This window comes from Chiloscyllium plagiosum, unplaced genomic scaffold (assembly GCF_037043375.1).
Source record: "Chiloscyllium plagiosum isolate Xiang-an unplaced genomic scaffold, Cpla_swu_hap1 HiC_scaffold_38, whole genome shotgun sequence".
NCBI lineage: Eukaryota > Metazoa > Chordata > Chondrichthyes > Orectolobiformes > Hemiscylliidae > Chiloscyllium > Chiloscyllium plagiosum.
The window spans coordinates 86811790-86829742 of NW_028270176.1; positions in this window are offsets into that span (position 1 = coordinate 86811790).

Genomic DNA, 17953 nt, shown 5'->3' on the forward strand with positions numbered 1-17953 from the left:
TATCACATCCTACATGTTAGATTCCAATAGTTTCCCCACAAAAGTCAAGTTAATTGGTCTGCAGTTCTCCACACTAACTCTTCTTCCCTTTGTAGATGCTTGGATCGCTACCGTACATCTATAGTGCTTGGATCATGTTTACTAATGTCCATTTATCTACAACGGCTTCCAGACTATGCAGAATGCACTGGGTAATAGAACACAGTCATCGACAGTGCAACTAATACTTCTATTAGTGGTTATTTCTGAAGATTTTGGTATGAAGTACATCTGGTTTGTCATGGTTAGCAATGCTCAATCCAGCTGTATGTTCAAGTAGAGCCTTGTTACTGATACAAATTGACTTTATGTCTATTGACCCACAAGTCCTATATGATGACGTCGTATTTCGGGGTGATTTTCTGCATCTTCTCCATGAAGACAGATGCAAAGTAACTGGTTATTTGCTTGGCCATTTCCCTGTTATCCATAATAAGCTCGTCTCTCCTGATTGCTGATTTCCACATTTGACTATGCTTTTCTCTTTCCTTTGAAATATAGAACATAGATTTATGCAGTCTTTGTGTTCCTATTTGTTTGCATATATGTTCGCTTTTTGATTTCCTTACCCGTTTCATGGAGCTCCTTTTCTGGGTCGTAAATTTCAAGAGAATTCTCAGGATTCCACAATGTCTGGAATTCTTCTGAAGTCACTTCCTGTGATTCATGTAATCTCTAATTTATTATGCTAATCATTGTTAATTCACTTTCTCACTCTTGGGAGTTTGCCTGAAATAAATAGACATATTTTTCAGACTTTGTAGTATTTCTATAAATCTCCTGGTCCTGACCAGATATATCCAGGAACACTGCAGGAGGACAGGAAAGAAATAGCGGGGGCCCTGGTTGGTACTTTTGCATCAGCGGTAGCCAACGGGTGAAGTCCTGGAGGACTGGAGGGTAGTGAATGTTATGCCGTTATTCAAGAAGGGTTACAAATAGAAACCGGGGAACTATAGACCAGTAAATCTAAAATCAGTAGCAGGTAAGTTACTTGAGACGATTCTGAGGGAGAAGATATACATGCATTTGGAAAGGCAGGGCCTTGTGAATGGGGGATCATGGCTCACACATTTGTTAGACTGCTTTGATGAAGTGACCAGTAACTTTGGCAAGGGCATGGTTGTATATATAGTCTATATGGATTACAGTAAGGTCTTCAATAAGGTTCCACATGGTACGCTGCTCTGGAAGGTTAGATCAGATGGAATTGAGGGGGAGCTGGCAAATTAGGTCCAAAATTGGCTTGATGATAGGAAAAAGAGGGTAATCGTGGAAGGGTGCTTGTCGGACTGGAGGCCTGTGATGAGTGGAATGCCTCAGGGGTCGGTGCTGGGACCATATATTCATATATTACACATATCTATGATTTAGATGAGAATGTACAGGCATGATTTGTAAGTTTCAAGGTGACACTAAAATAGGTGGTATCATGGACAGTGAGGAAGGTTATCAGAAATTTCAGAAATTACAGCAGTACCTTGATCAGTTGGGGAAATGGGCCGAGAAATGGCAAATAGAATTTAATTCAGATATGTGTAAGTTGTTGCATTTTAGAAAGTCAAATCAAAGCAGGAGTTTCATGGTGAATGGCAGGGCCTGAAGGAATGCAATGGAACAGAGTGACCTTGGAATTCAGGTGCATGGTTTTCTGTAAGTGGAGTCCCAGGTAGACAAGGCACTGAAAAAGGCATTTGACTCACTGGCCTTCATCGGTTCGAGCACTGAGTATCAAAATTAGGGAGTTATGTTGCAGTTATACAAGATGTTGGCGAGTCCATACTTGTCGCGTCATGTTCAGTTTTGTTTACTTTGCTCGTGGAAGGATGTTATTAAACTGGAAACAGTGCAGAAGAAATTTACAAGGATTTTGCCAAGACTCAATGGTCAGAGTTATAGCGAGACATTGAACAAGCTAGGAGTTTTTACTTAAGAATGTATGAGTCTGAGGGGGATCTGATAGTAGTGTATAAGATCATGGGAGGCATGGATAGAGTCAATGAACTCAGTCTTTTTTTCCCCAGGATTGGGCAATCACGGACTAGAGGTCATCGATTTAAGGTCAGAGGGGAAAGAGTAAATGGGAACCTGAGGGGCAATTTCTTTTACACACAGGGTGTATGCATATGGGATGAGCTGCCAGCAGAAGTGGTTGAGGCGGGTACATTCACAAAATTTAAAATACATTTGGACAAATACAGAGGTAGCAAAGGATTAGAAGGATACAGGGAAATGGCAGGGAAATGGGGTTAGTGTGAATGGATATTTTTTTCGGAATGGACCAGCTTAGGCTGAATGGCCTGTCTCCGTGCTGTAAGACTATATGGGTCTAACAACCATTGTTCTCCAACTGAATGTTATATTGTGTTTTCCCAATTCACTGGAGCGAACTTGACACTCACGCCTCTGGGCTTCCATGATGTTTGATCAGAATGTTCAAACATTCCATATTGAATGCAGGCGCCGTGTAAAATACAACATATTAATGTCACTATTCCTCCAAAGCTGCTTCAGAGCAAGATTAGTAATTAGTCCTTCCGACCACACAATAGACAATAGTCAATAGACAATAGGTGCAGGAGTAGGCCATTCCGCCCTTCGAGCCTGCACCACCATTCAATATGATCATGGTTGATCATCCTTAATCAGCATCACACAACACCAAATCCGAAATAATCTGCTCTCTAGTTTGGTTCACAACATACTCTTCAACCTACCTGATATACACTTATGGAATTTATTTTTCACAACATTAGCAGTCACTTAGTTAACCCAGTTTCGATACAACTTGACACCATGCATTATTACTGCAGAACCCACGTGTATCTGTTACTCATTCACAGGATGAGGGCTTAGCTGGAAAACCAGCATTTACTGGCCATGCCAGACGGCAGTTAAGTGTCAACAGCGTTGCCTTGGATCTGGAGTGACATGCAGGCCAGACCATATAAGAACAGCTGTTTTATTCCTTAAAGGACGTTAGTGAACCAGACGGGTTTTTCCAACAATCAGGAATGGATTCCTGATCATCATCAACCCTTGATTCCAGACACTTACTGAATTCAAATTCCACAATCTGTCATGGCAGGATTTGAAACCATGTCCCCAGAAAATTACCTGGGTCTCTGGGTTAAGAGCCCAGCGATAATATCAGTATGTCATAGCTTCCCTTTGCACATAGTTGCATATATGATTTCCAGAGCATATGATGCAAAATATTTGCGCGATAGTTTTGGTTCAGATATACAACACAACAAGTTTGTTTCTCCTTGCTATTTGCAAGACCCACCCAAACTCATTCTGTGGAATCTGAGGGACAGAACCTGTGTCGTTATTAGTGACAGACTTGGATAAGACATTCGGGGAGGCTCACCTCGATGTTGAGATGATATGAAGACAAGACCAGCAGTACAGGATAAGCATCAATATCCATTCCGCTCTGTCAAGATAAGTGTCACCGTATATTTTCACTGCTCCCTCACACTCACTGTATGTCTCTTATAGCACCTACCCTCGACCAAGACTCACACTCTAACTCCAATAAGGCTCAAGCACGACCACACTCACTGTTGAATTCAGCACCTTCCGTCCCCCACATTTTCTGTCCCTGATGCAATAGCCCCGCACACTAATAGCACTACATGGATACAACACTATGGACAGAGTCCATCCGGCCACCTCACCATGTCACATCTCACCTAGTCCAGCACGAACAGCAGGGCCATCCACTCCCACCCTCACTCATTCCCTCCCTTTCTCCCATTCCAGAAGAAGCAGCCTGGAAAAGGCCAGAAAGGGCCAACCCGGGTGGTGGAGTGCCGGATATCCGTTCCCACATCCCCCTACCCTGATATGTGGGAAGGATCCTGGAGAGCTCCGGAGAGGACCAGGAGGCCTTGTGTGGAGATTCGGAAACATCCACGTCCCACCAACCGAATATGGAGCAGTGTTCAATAAAGAGCAATTCTCACTTCAAACCTACTGTTCGTTCCAACCTCATCTCTCTCACTCGCAGAAGAACAGATACCTCATTGCACAGAGATGCAGGCATTGAAATACACAGACGTATTGGTAAATACCCCAATATACTAACATACACAATGCATACAAGGAGATAAGCATACACACACGTAGAAGCACACAGAGGCATAAACAGTCACACACAAATGGACACAAACACAGATAGAAACAACAGGCTGATACAAAGACAGACAGATATAGTCACACAAATACAAAAGTAACAAGTACATGGACACACACACACACTTAAATACACATTAAGACCCAGACACTAGTGCCATTAAGACGCAAAAAATAAGTTTTTGATTTATAAGGAGATCAAGGATTCTAGGGAGAAGGTAGGAGAATGATGTTGAGGAACATATTAGAAATGACTGAATGTTATATCAGACTCGATGGGCCAAATGGTCTAATGCTGCTCCTTTTTTAAATGCTCGTGTGGTGTTATGCTATCAGGTATTCTCTTCCTGAGACAGCAGCAGCAACATATTTGATTGGAAACAGTCAGTGGTAATATGGGAAAAGATTGGAGGGCAGGATGGTTAATGTCTATTCCTAGTTATTGTACCACTTTATCCGAAAAGGGACAGTGATTTGATATGAGGTTAACACAGTTTTTAAAAAATGTGTCCCACAATGAAAAAAGGATGTCCCTTTCCCTTTAATGTTGTGCTATCTGTGGTGTCCTTATCCTCAGGGAGCAGTGAAGACTCGGTTAATTAAGATATTTTAGTTTGAGCTTGACTGATCTTTGCCAGAAAGGAGAGTCAATGTTTATTGGGAACAGACAGGAGACGGATGGTCAGACACACTGGATCAGGCACGAGCATTCTGAATGGTGCCACCAAATGACCAACTGCTGCCCCTTTCCAATGTGTTGTTCAGTAAATCTACCCTCCCGGCCGTTACAGGAATATACTGCTGCCCCTACCCCATGTGTTGTTCCCTCAATCCACCCCTCGATGCTGTTACAGAGATATACTGCTGACAACACCCCATGTGTTGTTCCCTCAATCCACCCCTCAGTCGATTTCAGGGTAGAGGACCATCCCATTCAGCCAGACTGGATCGTTACAATGAGACGGGAGGAGACCATTCTGCTCCTCCAAAGAATTACACAGGAATATAGGATGAAGTAATTCAGCTCGTTGAGTACATTACACAGCCCAGGACGAGGCCATTCAACCCGCCTGAACTGCTGCACAGGAACAGGGATGCTGTCACTAAAAGGAAGTAGACAGTAGAGATATATGATTTTTTAAACAGAACTGTAACTAGTTTTGACTCAGCGATCACTGTAGGGTCATCACTGATCAATGATCTATGTAAAATATCTGGATGAAGGGACTGAATGGATCAAAGCTGAACTACCTTGTACACCAAAATGATCATTCAATAGATCTTCAAATGGAGGTAGCGAATCTGCATTATGATGTAGACAGGGAAGGTTAGTGAGCGTACCCTCAGCAGAAATAATATAATGTGAGTTGTCTATTGCAGTCGGGAACAATTTAAATGGAGAGAGATTGCAAAACTCTGTGATGCAGATGTTTTTCATATTCTTGGTACATGAATCATATGAAGTCTATCTGCAGATGCAGCAAGTGATGCTGAAGGTAAGTGGAATGATGCTGTTTGTGGCAACGGGTACTGGGTTTAATTAGGAATATTTCACTGTCTCTGTACAGGGCATTGCTGAGACCACATTAGATACATTGGGTGCAGTTTTGATCCTCTAAACTAAAAATACAACAAGATACAATTCCTTCCAAAGATGTTCAAAGATGCTTCCCTTTACTCATTCCTGAAATGAAGGCCTTTTGTTATCGGGGATTATCTGTTTAGATCTTAGATGAGAAATCTTATTAAACCACGATTTTCAGAGAAGTCTTTCAGCTGTATGCATATTTTCTCTTGTTAAGAAGACTAAAGCTAGATAATAATTTTTTGAATGAGATGCATTGGTATTAACACAAATATTATGAAGATATCAACCCATTTTTAAAAATTACGCAGACGCATATAAACATTTCATCAAATCATAAAACGGGCACATTACTTTCTTTTGCTAATGAAAGGCACTGTGCACAACAACAGCAATGATGCTGCATACAGCATACAGTCTATTATCACCCATTCCAGGGAATGTACATTGAGAGTGCATATGGTCCAGTTTGGTTTTTAGTTGATATTCTTGAATTTTTCCACACAGAGACGGAGAAAATTATTACTTGCTTCAGAAGCAGCAGCCAATTGGTCTCTCTCTCTCTCTCTCTCTCTCTCTCTCTCTCTCTCTCTCTCTCTTTTACTTTGTTCTGCCTGAAAACAAGGTGTGAGAGCAGAAAAATCCTGAGTCATCTTTCCCACTCGTGGAGGATTCCTGATGAGGATTCATAGGAATCTCTGTACAGCTGGAAGCAAAGGGAATTCAGCCAAATCCAACTGTTTTGGGAAGAAATCCGCATTCCCAGACATTTATGTGAGCACAATAAGTTCAAAGTCAGAAAAAAATTTGGGACACTCTATCATTTTATCATTTGTTCACAGTTCAACTTTCTGTGTCTCAGATTTTTCAAGAAAAATTACCCAGTCCGATACCTATATCATTGAACACAGCACTCAACTGGTTACAGTTAAATTTTGCTTTCACCAATAGAGGAGTGGGAAAAGACATGAGTGACCCTCCAACATTGGTCAGAACTCACACAAGAGATTCTCATAGGGTTGTTAAGGTGTGAATTCCCGTCCACAGAAGATTGTGATGCCTGGATATTTCCATTTGTTCAAAATTGTGTATGTAAGACATTTGAAAGACAAATGAATGTCGGAAAATGGTACACTGACAGAAAAGTGCTGCTGAGACCTTAATCAGATCATAGTGCATGGTAGAGCCTCACTCAGAGATGACTCAAAAGTGATTGCTCTCTCTGATTACAACATGCGATAACAGTACATCTCGGAAAATTACAGCTGTTTACTTTGAAATTACAGAAAATGAAAACATAAGGAACAGGAATAGGTAATTCGGACGGTCAAGCCATTGTATACGATCATGGCTGATTTACTGTTAGCATTAACTCCTCCTTAGTGCCCAGTTATTCACACTCCTCAGCTCTCTGACAGGTCAAAGATTCATGTACCACCTCTTTAAATACTTTCAGTGATATAGCTCCCCGAACTGTCTAGTCCAGATAATTCCTGACATTGATTACCCTCTGTGAGAGGAAAACACTCTCTACACATACACCGTCACCTATTGATATGAATAAGAGGTGAACACAGGGGCTCAGGAAAGGGTGAATGGCCTTGAGGATGTTATCGGGACCACCTACTTATCTGAGCTTAATGAGAATCAGGTCTCACCTCCCCACTGGTTGGGGTCTTTCAGAGCACAAAGGAAGATGTTTGTGGTCGGTGGCCGACAATCCTCTCAGTCCCGGGACATCTCTTCAGGAGACCCTCAGATTAACTTCCTCAGCACAAACATCTTCAGCTCCTTTGTCAACGTCTATGTGCCCCCATTCCCGCCCCCCCCCCCCATCTATCTCAAGATCAGAAGCAGGCTGATCACTGAAGATCACGCAATATTCAGAACATTTTGTCCTCACTCAGCTCCTGAACCTGATTGTGTCTATATTCAGCAAGACCCAAACAACATTCACGTTTGTGCTGTTAACGTGTCGGTAACATTCATGTAACAGTGCTGCCAGACACTGCACATTTCCACAGTTAAAAGTGGAGCTCATTCAGCATCTCAAGCTGGTTACATGGATATGTGGAAATCATCCAGCCCATTGAAATGACTGAACAAGAAGAGGGACAGCTCATTCAATCCTCCTGCCTGTTCCACAGGAAGAGGAGGCGTCTGGTCAGTACATTGAGCTGTTAAACAGGAACAGGCAGAGTCCAGTAAGACCACTAAACCTGTTCTATAGAACCAGGAGGCGACCATTCACCCCTCGAGACACTTACACAGGAACAGGAGGGTGTCATTAATGCTCCAACCTGGAAAACGAATGGAGCAGAGACTGCACTCATCGACTGCTCACAATGTTCCTCGTGGCTCCAGTGCCTGTGGAACAAATGATACTTTAACGTGTTTTATCGGCAGTGAGGAAGGAAGTCAAATGTTTTGTGCCTAGCCTCAAGGAGGCATCTTTCATCTCCAAGAAGACAGATCGTATGTTCTCCGTGGGGTCAGAAGCTGGTGGGAATAATTAACTGTTTTAAAATGAAGCTATTGTGGCTCCTGTCGAGATGGTGGATAACGTGAAGTTCTATGTATGATCACACATCAAATGCACTGTATTAATGTTGAAAGAGTTCAGTTAAAGACTGGTTCTCTCTCTCTCAATCGAAATGGGGAGTGGCGTGGAGTGAGAGGAACGTTCTCAGAGACTTTTAAATCATCGGGAATCATGTAAACCAAGTAAAAAAAGACATGGAATTTATCACCGTATTAGTTCTGTTTGGAATATAATGAGTGACTGTCCATCACCTTAAGGTTCAATGCAATCACCTCTTATTCTTCAAAGCGCTACAGATTAATCCTCATGCACACCCGATGGTACAATTATCCCAACAATTAGTCTGGTGAAACTCCTTTCCACTCTTTCTGCCAAGTGGATTATTCCTTATAAAGGAGAGACGATCTGTGCACAATACCCCAAATACTATGTCAACAACATTCTAGGGTTGATCACAATGATTCTGTTCCCTCACTTAGCTGTCTCAGCTTTTTTCCTGTGGTATAAAAAGCCATTCCTTCTCTCTACACAGCGAATGATGTGGAATTTTGAAGTCTCTTACATCTTTGCGTCATTCATCACCAGAGTTGTCGATGGAGATGTATATCACGTTCAGAGGGAGACTCAATCAGAAAGAATTCACGTGAAACAGGGAATGGTCACCTGCCTCAATGGAAATTACTTGCAGGAACATGGAAATCAGGCAGAGGAAGGGAGCTATCTTTCCTTTTGTTCTCCTCTCATGGGATGTGTGCAGCCCTGGACAGGACAACATGTTACGCTGATCTCTTATCTGAGTGGTTGATTCAGCTGTTGTACAGGATAATAAAGAGAAAACCACATCGCAGTCACACAGAGACCTGAACATGGAAGGATAACCCATTGCATTCTCTAAAGGACATGAGGCAAACAGATGTTGAAAACAAGTGGTGATGTTGAAAACAAGTGGTGATGATTTCATTTGCATTCCATCAACTCCCTTCATGAGACACCAACAGATTATTATTCTGTGCCGCTTGATTATGAGTCAATGACTTGACCACCATGCACTGTCTGTCCATCTGACAGATTCTGTGGAGAGGACAAATTACCCATCTCAAGTGCAAATATTTTGTGACGTAAGCATAGTTAGAAGGGACTTGAAACGGTTATATCTGGATTTACCAAAGGCACAAACGATGGATTATTCAGCAGCTGCATTGAGGCTGAGAAGGAGACTGAAATATCCTGATAGTGGTCTTGGGCAGGATTGGTGAGCGGGGACATTATGCAGAAATGTAAATATAAATGGAGAAAAAAGATCATGGAGTTTAAGAAGAGTCTGGTTTCTCCTCGCGTACTGTTGAGTAAGTTTTGAATAGTAATTTGCTAGTTATAATCAGGAAGGAATAAAATTTTTGACCTGATCTGAAAATGATGACTTCCAAATTTTAAAATTTGAATATGAACAGCAATTCAGTTCAACTCAGCTTAATGGTCAGATGGAATGATTTACCAGGAACACCAACTATAGCGAGGATGGGATAGTAACCACCTTGAATAATCCAAAGGATATCTTCGATCCGTGATGCTAATGATATCCAAGGCTTAGAAAGGTAGTAAAGACCCAAGGATAAACTCCTGTCTGTTGTAATATTCCAGTCTAATGTTCTCAGATTCTGATCCATTAATGGAACATTCCAGTCTAATGTTCTCAGATTCTGATCTCTCCTCCCCGTCTCTCGAGCTACTGATCCCTGTTAGTCCAGTCGTTGATGCTCCCGCTCATACTGGCATAACACATTGAACCGAGTCCTTAATTAATAGAAGAGACAAACCCTCCAGTGACACATCTCGGATCCACGGAGACTGACATCAACCACAGTCACTGAACAAATAGCTCCAGCTAACGCCTTTCAATTCAATATTGTTTTACTCAAATTCAAAACAATGATTCAAACTTTCGCATTCTGGATGGGCTATGTAAGGGTGACTGATGGACCAAATCTTGAGGCTGGTAGATCAATTGAGTGCAACCATACAATCTGTCTTGGATGCTGGAGTAATGCCATAAGTTTATCAGAATGTAAACATGCCTCTCTGATTACAAATGGAAACATAAATCCTGGAACTATTGATCCAGCATCATAATTTCAATTAAACATTGAGACAATTTTTATAGTTCATGATCTGAGGGGAATGTGTGTCTGAGAAACGTGGGGTTGTAACAGACAAATGGCATGGGTATGTTAACAGAGAACTGAACGTGACAAATGCAATTCAGACTGTTATTCCAAGTTCAGAGAGAGGCAGATGAGGCCTCTGCTATTGATGTTATCGATGTTAGTGAACTGTGATGAAATGTCATTTACTGGACTTCAATTACAGTGTGATTATGGCATTGTGGAGGACACAGAAAACAGAATTTTGGGACATGGCAGTTCAGACTGGAGGGATGGACAATAATATTCCTCAGTCATCAGTATTAGAATGTTACTCTTTATAACTCATATGAAGAACAGATTCAATGATACATCTAAAGTGAGGAAGAAGGAGTAAAATTTGTTTATTGAACACAAAATACGGGGACAAAATGATTTTCTGTCCATACTAAACTATGGGAAGTACAAAGAAATAAGATACACTCACGATATTGAGCTACATAAATTGAAGTGTGTATTACAAAACCACGGAAGTGGTGTGTAATCTTTGTCAATCATTATTTGGCCCACAGCTGAGATGCTGATTTCCCCTCTGTCAGTGATCCACCTCATTGAGATTCTCTGGCGCAGTATCTCAGTACTGAGGGGGATCTCAGTTCCTGCTGTTGTTCACCTAGTCTATATAAATTAAATCACCTTCTCACTGTAGAAAAAAAAATCACTTGGCCTTTTGGACTCTGTTTCACTGTCAGCAACTCACCTCTGTGATATTACTGGCGATAAATGATCTGGAACCACAGCCAGTATCCGCATAATGATCAAGCCGTATGGCAATAGATAAAGGCCTTGCAGTCTGTGAGAATTTCTAAATAAAACTTCCATTTTCTGTCTGTTCCTGTCTATCTCCTCTCATGCTGTCTTCTGATCTATCCAACTCACCCTCGTTTAACATTCCTCCAAATCAGTCCCCGTTTCCAAATTGTGCAGTTGGCCAGCTTGATGTGGTGGCCATTTTGGAGAAATGGATAGTGCAGACAGGACTGATCGTTGGAGGGTCCGGAGTTTAGATGCTTCATTAAGAACAAGGAAGGTACCAAACGTGGGGCGGGGGTTGGGGTTGGTGTGGGCGAGGGTGTGGTGGCATTGAAAATCAAAGGCAGCGTTACGTTGGTAGAAAGGATGCTTGATAAGGACTCATCTACTGAGGTAGAATGGGAAGAGGTTAGAAACAAAAACGGAGATGTCACCCTGTTGACAGTTCTTGATTGCACTCTGAAAAGTTCCAGAGATGTCGTGGAAAGGATTACATAGATGATACTGAACAGGAGCGAAAGTAACAGAGTAGTTGTTATGGAAGAATTTAACTTTCCAAATATTGACTGGAAACGCTACAGTTCGATTACTTTATATGGGTCAGTTTTTGTCCAATGTGTGCAGAATGGTTTCCTGACACATTATGTAGATAGGCCAACAAGGGGTGAGGCCAAATTGGATTTGGTGCTGAGTAATGAACCAGACCAGTTGTTAGATTTGGAGGTCGGTGAGCACTTTGCTGATAGTAACCACAATTCAGTTATGTTTACCTTAGCGATGGAAAGGGACAGGTGCATACCGCAGGGCAAGAGTTATAGCTGGTTAGAAAGGCAATTATGATGCGATTCGGAAAGGTTTTAGGATGCATAGGATGGGGAAGGAAACTGCAGAGGATGGGTACAATTTAAGTGTGGAGCTTTATCAAACAACAGCTACTGTGTGCCCGTGATAAGTTTATACCTGTCAGGAAAGGAGGAAGTGGTCGAGTGAGGCTGCTGTGGTTTACTGAAGCAGTTGAATCTCTTGTCAAGAGGAAGAAGGAGGCTTATGCAAAGATGAAACGTCAAGGCTCAGTTCGGATGCTTGAGAGTTACAAGTTGGTCTGGAAGGACTTAAAAAAGAGCTACGAATAGCCAGGAGAGAGCATGAGAAGTCTTTGGCAAGTTGGATCTTGGAAAACCCTCAAGCTTTCTATCAGTATGTCACAAATAAAAGAATGACCAAATGAAGATTAATGGCAATTAAGGACAGTAGTGTTAAGCTGTGTGTGGAGTCTGAGGAGATAGGACAGGCTGTAAATTAATATTTGAATCAATATTCACAATGGAAAAAGAAAATAATGTCAAGGCTAATACTGAGATACAGGCTATTAGACGAGAGGGGATTGAAGTTCGCAACGTGGAGATGTTAGCAATTCTGGAGAATGTGAAAATAGAGAAGTCCCCTGAGACAGATGGGATTTATCCTAGGATTCTCTGAGAGGCTATGGAGGAGTTTACAAAACCATCTGTTCGGATTTTTACATCGCCATTGTCTACAGGAATAGTGCCGGAAGACTGGAGGACAGCAAATGTTGTCCCTTTGCTCAAGAAATGGACAAGAGACAACCCTGGTAATTATATACCAGGTTTACTTTGGTTGTGGGTAAAGTGTTGGAAAGAATTATATGAGATAGGATTTACTGTCATCGAGAAATGAATCATTTGATTAGGAATAGTCAACAAGGTTTTGTGAAGGGCATGTCACGCCTCACAAATCTTACCGAGTTCATTGAGAAGGTGACCAAACAGGTGGATGAGGGTAAAGTGAAGGATGTGGATTTCAGTGAAGCATTTGTTAAGGCCCCCATGGTAGGCTATTGAAGAAAATATGTTAAAAAGGTAAAAAGGTAAAAAATGTAAAAACAAGGTAAATAACTCCGTCCCCCTCCGTCCACGCATCAATAAATTTAATACACGCCGTGACATCGAACAATTCTTCCATCGCCTCCGCCTCCGAGCTTACTTTCACAATCAGGACTCCCGCCCATCTTCCAAGAACCCCTTCGCCCACCTACAACACACGGCATCCACCTGGACACCCCGCACTGGCCTAGTACCTGCCCTCGACCTCTTCATTTCCAACTGCCGCCGGGACATTAACCACCTTAACCTGTTGACCCCCCTCCCCCACTCCAACCTCTCACCCTCACAACGCGCAGCCCTCCAATCCCTCTGCTCCAATCCCGACCTCACCATCAAGCCAGCGGATAAAGGGGGCGCAGTGGTAGTCTGGCGCACTGACCTCTACATCGCTGAAGCCAAACGCCAACTCGAGGACATCTCTTCCTACCGCCCCCTTGACCATGACCCCACCCCCCATCAACAAACCATCATCTTCCAGAACATAGAGAACCTCATCACCTCAGGAGATCTCCCACCCACAGCTTCCAACCTCATAGTCCGGGAACCCCGCACTGCCCGGTTCTACCTAATTCCCAAGATCCACAAGCCTCCCTCCCCTTCCTGGACCTCTCCATCTCCATCAGTGATGACCGACTTGAAACTGACATTTTCTACAAATCCACCGACTCCCACAGCTACCTGGATTACACCTCTTCCCACCCCACCTCCTGCAAAAATGCCATCCCATATTCCCAATTCCTCCGCCTCCACCGTATCTGCTCCCAGGAGGACCAGTTCCACCACAGAACACAGCAGTTGGCCTCCTTCTTTCGAGACCGCAATTTCCCTTCCCACGTGTTTAAAGATGTCCTCCAACGCATCTCGTCCACATCCCGCACCTCCGCCCTCAGACCCAACCCCTCCAACCGCAACAAGGACAGAACGCCCCTGGTGCTCACCTTCCACCCTACCAACCTTTGCATAAACCAAATCATCCGCCGACATTTCCGCCACCTCCAAACAGACTCTACCACCAGGGATATATTTCCCTCCCCACCCCTCTCCGCTTTCCACAAAGACCGTTCCCTCCGTGACTTCCTGGTCAGGTCCACGCCCCCCTACGAACCACCTCCCATCCTGGCACTTTCCCCTGCCACCGCAGGAACTGTAAAACCTGTGCCCACACCTCCTCCCTCACCTCTATCCAAGGCTCTAAAGGAGCCTTCCACATCCATCAAAGTTTTACCTGCAAATCCACTAATATCATTTATTGTATCCGTTGCTCCCGATGCGGTCTCCTCTACATTGGGGAGACTGGGCGCCTCCTAGCAGAGCGCTTTAGGGAACATCTCCGAGACACCCGCACCAATCAACCAAACCGCCCTGTGGCCCAACATTTCAACTCCCCCTCCCACTCTGCCGAGGATATGGAGGTGCTGGGCCTCCTCCACCGCCGCTCCCTCACCACCAGATGCATGGAAGAAGAACGTCTCGTCTTCCGCCTCGGAACACTTCAACCCCAGGGCATCAATGTGGATTTCAACAGTTTCCTCATTTCCCCTTCCCCCACCTCATCCTAGTTTCTAACCTCCAGTTCAACACTGTCCCCTTGACTTGTCCAGACTTGTCCGACCTGCCCAGCTACTTTTCCACCTTTCCACTCCACCCTCTCCTCCCTGACCTATCACCTTCATCTCCTCCCCTACTGACCTATTGTACTCTATGCTACTCTATCCCCACCCCCACCCTCCTCTAGTTTATCTCTCCACGCTTCAGGCTCTCTGTGTTTATTCCTGATGAAGGGCTTTTGCCCGAAACGTCGATTTTGCCTGTCCTCGGATGCTGCCTGAATTGCTGTGCTCTTCCAGCACCACTGATCCAGAATCTGGTTTCCAGCATCTGCAGTCATTGTTTTTACCTTGTTGATTTTAACCCAACTGCGAATCCTCTTGCAAGGATGCCTGCCTTGAAGAAGTTTTCCTCCTCTCTCTACAAGAATCTTAGGGAGTCTCTCTCCCACTGCAACTCCCAGGTCATTTCCTCTGCCCTGAAGCTCTTCAACCATGTCCTGAAACAAACCCGCTACTACAGCCACATTTGCTTCCTCAGTACCTGCCTCCGTAACCAACTCATCGCACATGGACTCCGGACCACCTTTAAACCAGCAGAGTTCGGACTCGAACAGGACAAACAGGTACAGACTACAGATTCAAAAACACCAACAACTGTTCTCCTTCAAGATCCTCCGCTCCACGCTCACAGCCATGTGCCGCCACCTAACCTCTCTACAGTCATCCCTGCCTCAGCTGAGGGCCACACTCTCTCAGAATTGCAAAGGACCCACTCTGTACGACATCCTCAGGAGAATCCATACTCTCAACAAACAGTATTTCAATTCCATCTCAAACATCAAAAACTGTAAGTACAACAAACTTTTATCTACCCACCTCCATAACCAGCACTCCTCAAACATTCCAGAAGATTCCTCTGGCCTCGGAAACGCCATTAGCCATGCGGCTGATGCAGCTACCCCACCCACGCTGATTGATGATGTCACTTCTGCCCCCATCATGGCCACTGCCACAGCCACTTCCGCCCCTCACATCATCGCTGATGCCACACACTCAGTGACTTCCTCCACCCCTACTGCCGTATCTGCCACCACTTCCGCCCCCACCAGCGCCACTCACCTGCATTATGCTGACACACCACTCACAGACCCCACTGTCACTAACCCCACCCCCCAGAACGCCGAGGGGAACACTATCCCTGCTCATGTCTCTACCCCCATTCCTCCCACCATCACACCCACTCCAGGTACTTGCTCCGACCCCACTCCCAGCTCTACACCCACACCAGCTCCCAGCTCCCAGCCATGCCGAGTTTCCACCATCCCTCCAGACCTCCCCCTCACTGAGGACGAACGATCAGTCCTCAGCAAAGGACTCACCTTCGTCCCCCTCCGTCCACGCATCAATGAATTTAATACACGCCATGACATCGAACAATTCTTCCGTCGCCTCAGCCTCCGAGCTTACTTTCACAATCAGGACTCCCGCCCACCTTCCGAGGACACCTTCGCCCATCTCCAACACACTGCATCCACCTGGACACCCCGCGCTGCCCTAATACCTGCCCTCGACCTCTTCATTTCCAACTGCCGCCGGGACATTAACCGCCTTAAACTGTCGACCCCCCTCCCCCACTCCAACCTCTCACCCTCACAACGCGCAGCCCTCCAATCCCTCTGCTCCAATCCCGACCTCACCATCAAGCCAGCGGATAAAGGGGGCGCAGTGGTAGTCTGGCGCACTGACCTCTACATCGCTGAAGCCAAACGCCAACTCGAGGACACCTCTTCCTACCGCCCCCTTGACCATGACCCCACCCCCCATCAACAAACCATCATCTCCCAGACCATACAGAACCTTATCACCTCAGGAGATCTCCCACCCACAGCTTCCAACCTCATAGTCCGGGAACCCCGCACTGCCCGGTTCTACCTCCTTCCCAAGATCCACAAGCCTGACACCCTGGCCGATCCATTGTCTCAGCATGCTCCTGCCCCACTGAACCCATCTCTACCTACCTCGACACTGTCCTATCCCCCCTAGTCTAGGAACTCCCCACATACGTTCGATACACCACCCACGCCCTCCACCTCCTCCAAGACTTCCGTTTCCATGGCCCCCATCGCCTCATCTTCACCATGGATATCCAATCCCTCTACACCTCCATCCGCCATGACCAGGGCCTCCAAGCCCTCCGTTCTGTCCTCTCCAGACGTCCCCAACAGTACCCTTCCACCGACACACTCATTCGTTTGGCCGAACTGGTGCTCACCCTTAACAATTTCTCCTTTGAATCCTCCCACTTCCTCCAGACCAAAGGGGTAGCCATGGGCACACGTATGGGCCCCAGCTATGCCTGTCTCTTTATTGGCTACGTAGAGCAGTTGATCTTCCGTAATTACACCGGCACCACTCCCCACCACTTCCTCCGCTACATTGATGACTGCATTGGCGCCACCTCGTGCTCCCGCGAGGAGGTTGAGCAATTCATCAACTTCACCAACACATTCCACCCTGACCTTAAATTTACCTGGACCATCTCTGACACCTCCCTCCCCTTCATGGACCTCTCCATCTCCATCAGTGATGACCGACTTGACACTGACATTTTCTACAAACCCACCGACTCCCACAGCTACCTGGATTACACCTCTTCCCACCCTATCTCTTGCAAAAATGCCATCCCGTATTCCCAATTCCTCCGCCTCCGCCGTATCTGCTCCCAGGAGGACCAGTTCCACCATAGAACACACCAGATGTCCTCCTTCTTTAGAGACCGCAATTTCCCTTCCCACGTGGTTAAAGATGCCCTCCAACGCATCTCGTCCACATCCCGCACCTCCGCCCTCAGACCCAACCCCTCCAACCGCAACAAGGACAGAACGCCCCTGGTGCTCACCTTCCACCCTACCAACCTTTGCATAAACCAAATCATCCGCCGACATTTCCGCCACCTCCAAACAGACCCGACCACCAGGGATATATTTCCCTCCCCACCCCTCTCCGCCTTCCGCAAAGACCGTTCCCTCCGTGACTACCTGGTCAGGTCCACGCTCCCCTACGACCCACCCTCCCATCCTGGCACTTTCCCCGCCACCGCAGGAACTGTAAAACCTGTGCCCGCACCTCGTCCCTCACCACTATCCAAGGCTCTAAAGGAGCCTTCCACATCCATCAAAGATTTACCTGCAAATCCACTGACATCATTTATTGTATCCGTTGCTCCCGATGCGGTCTCC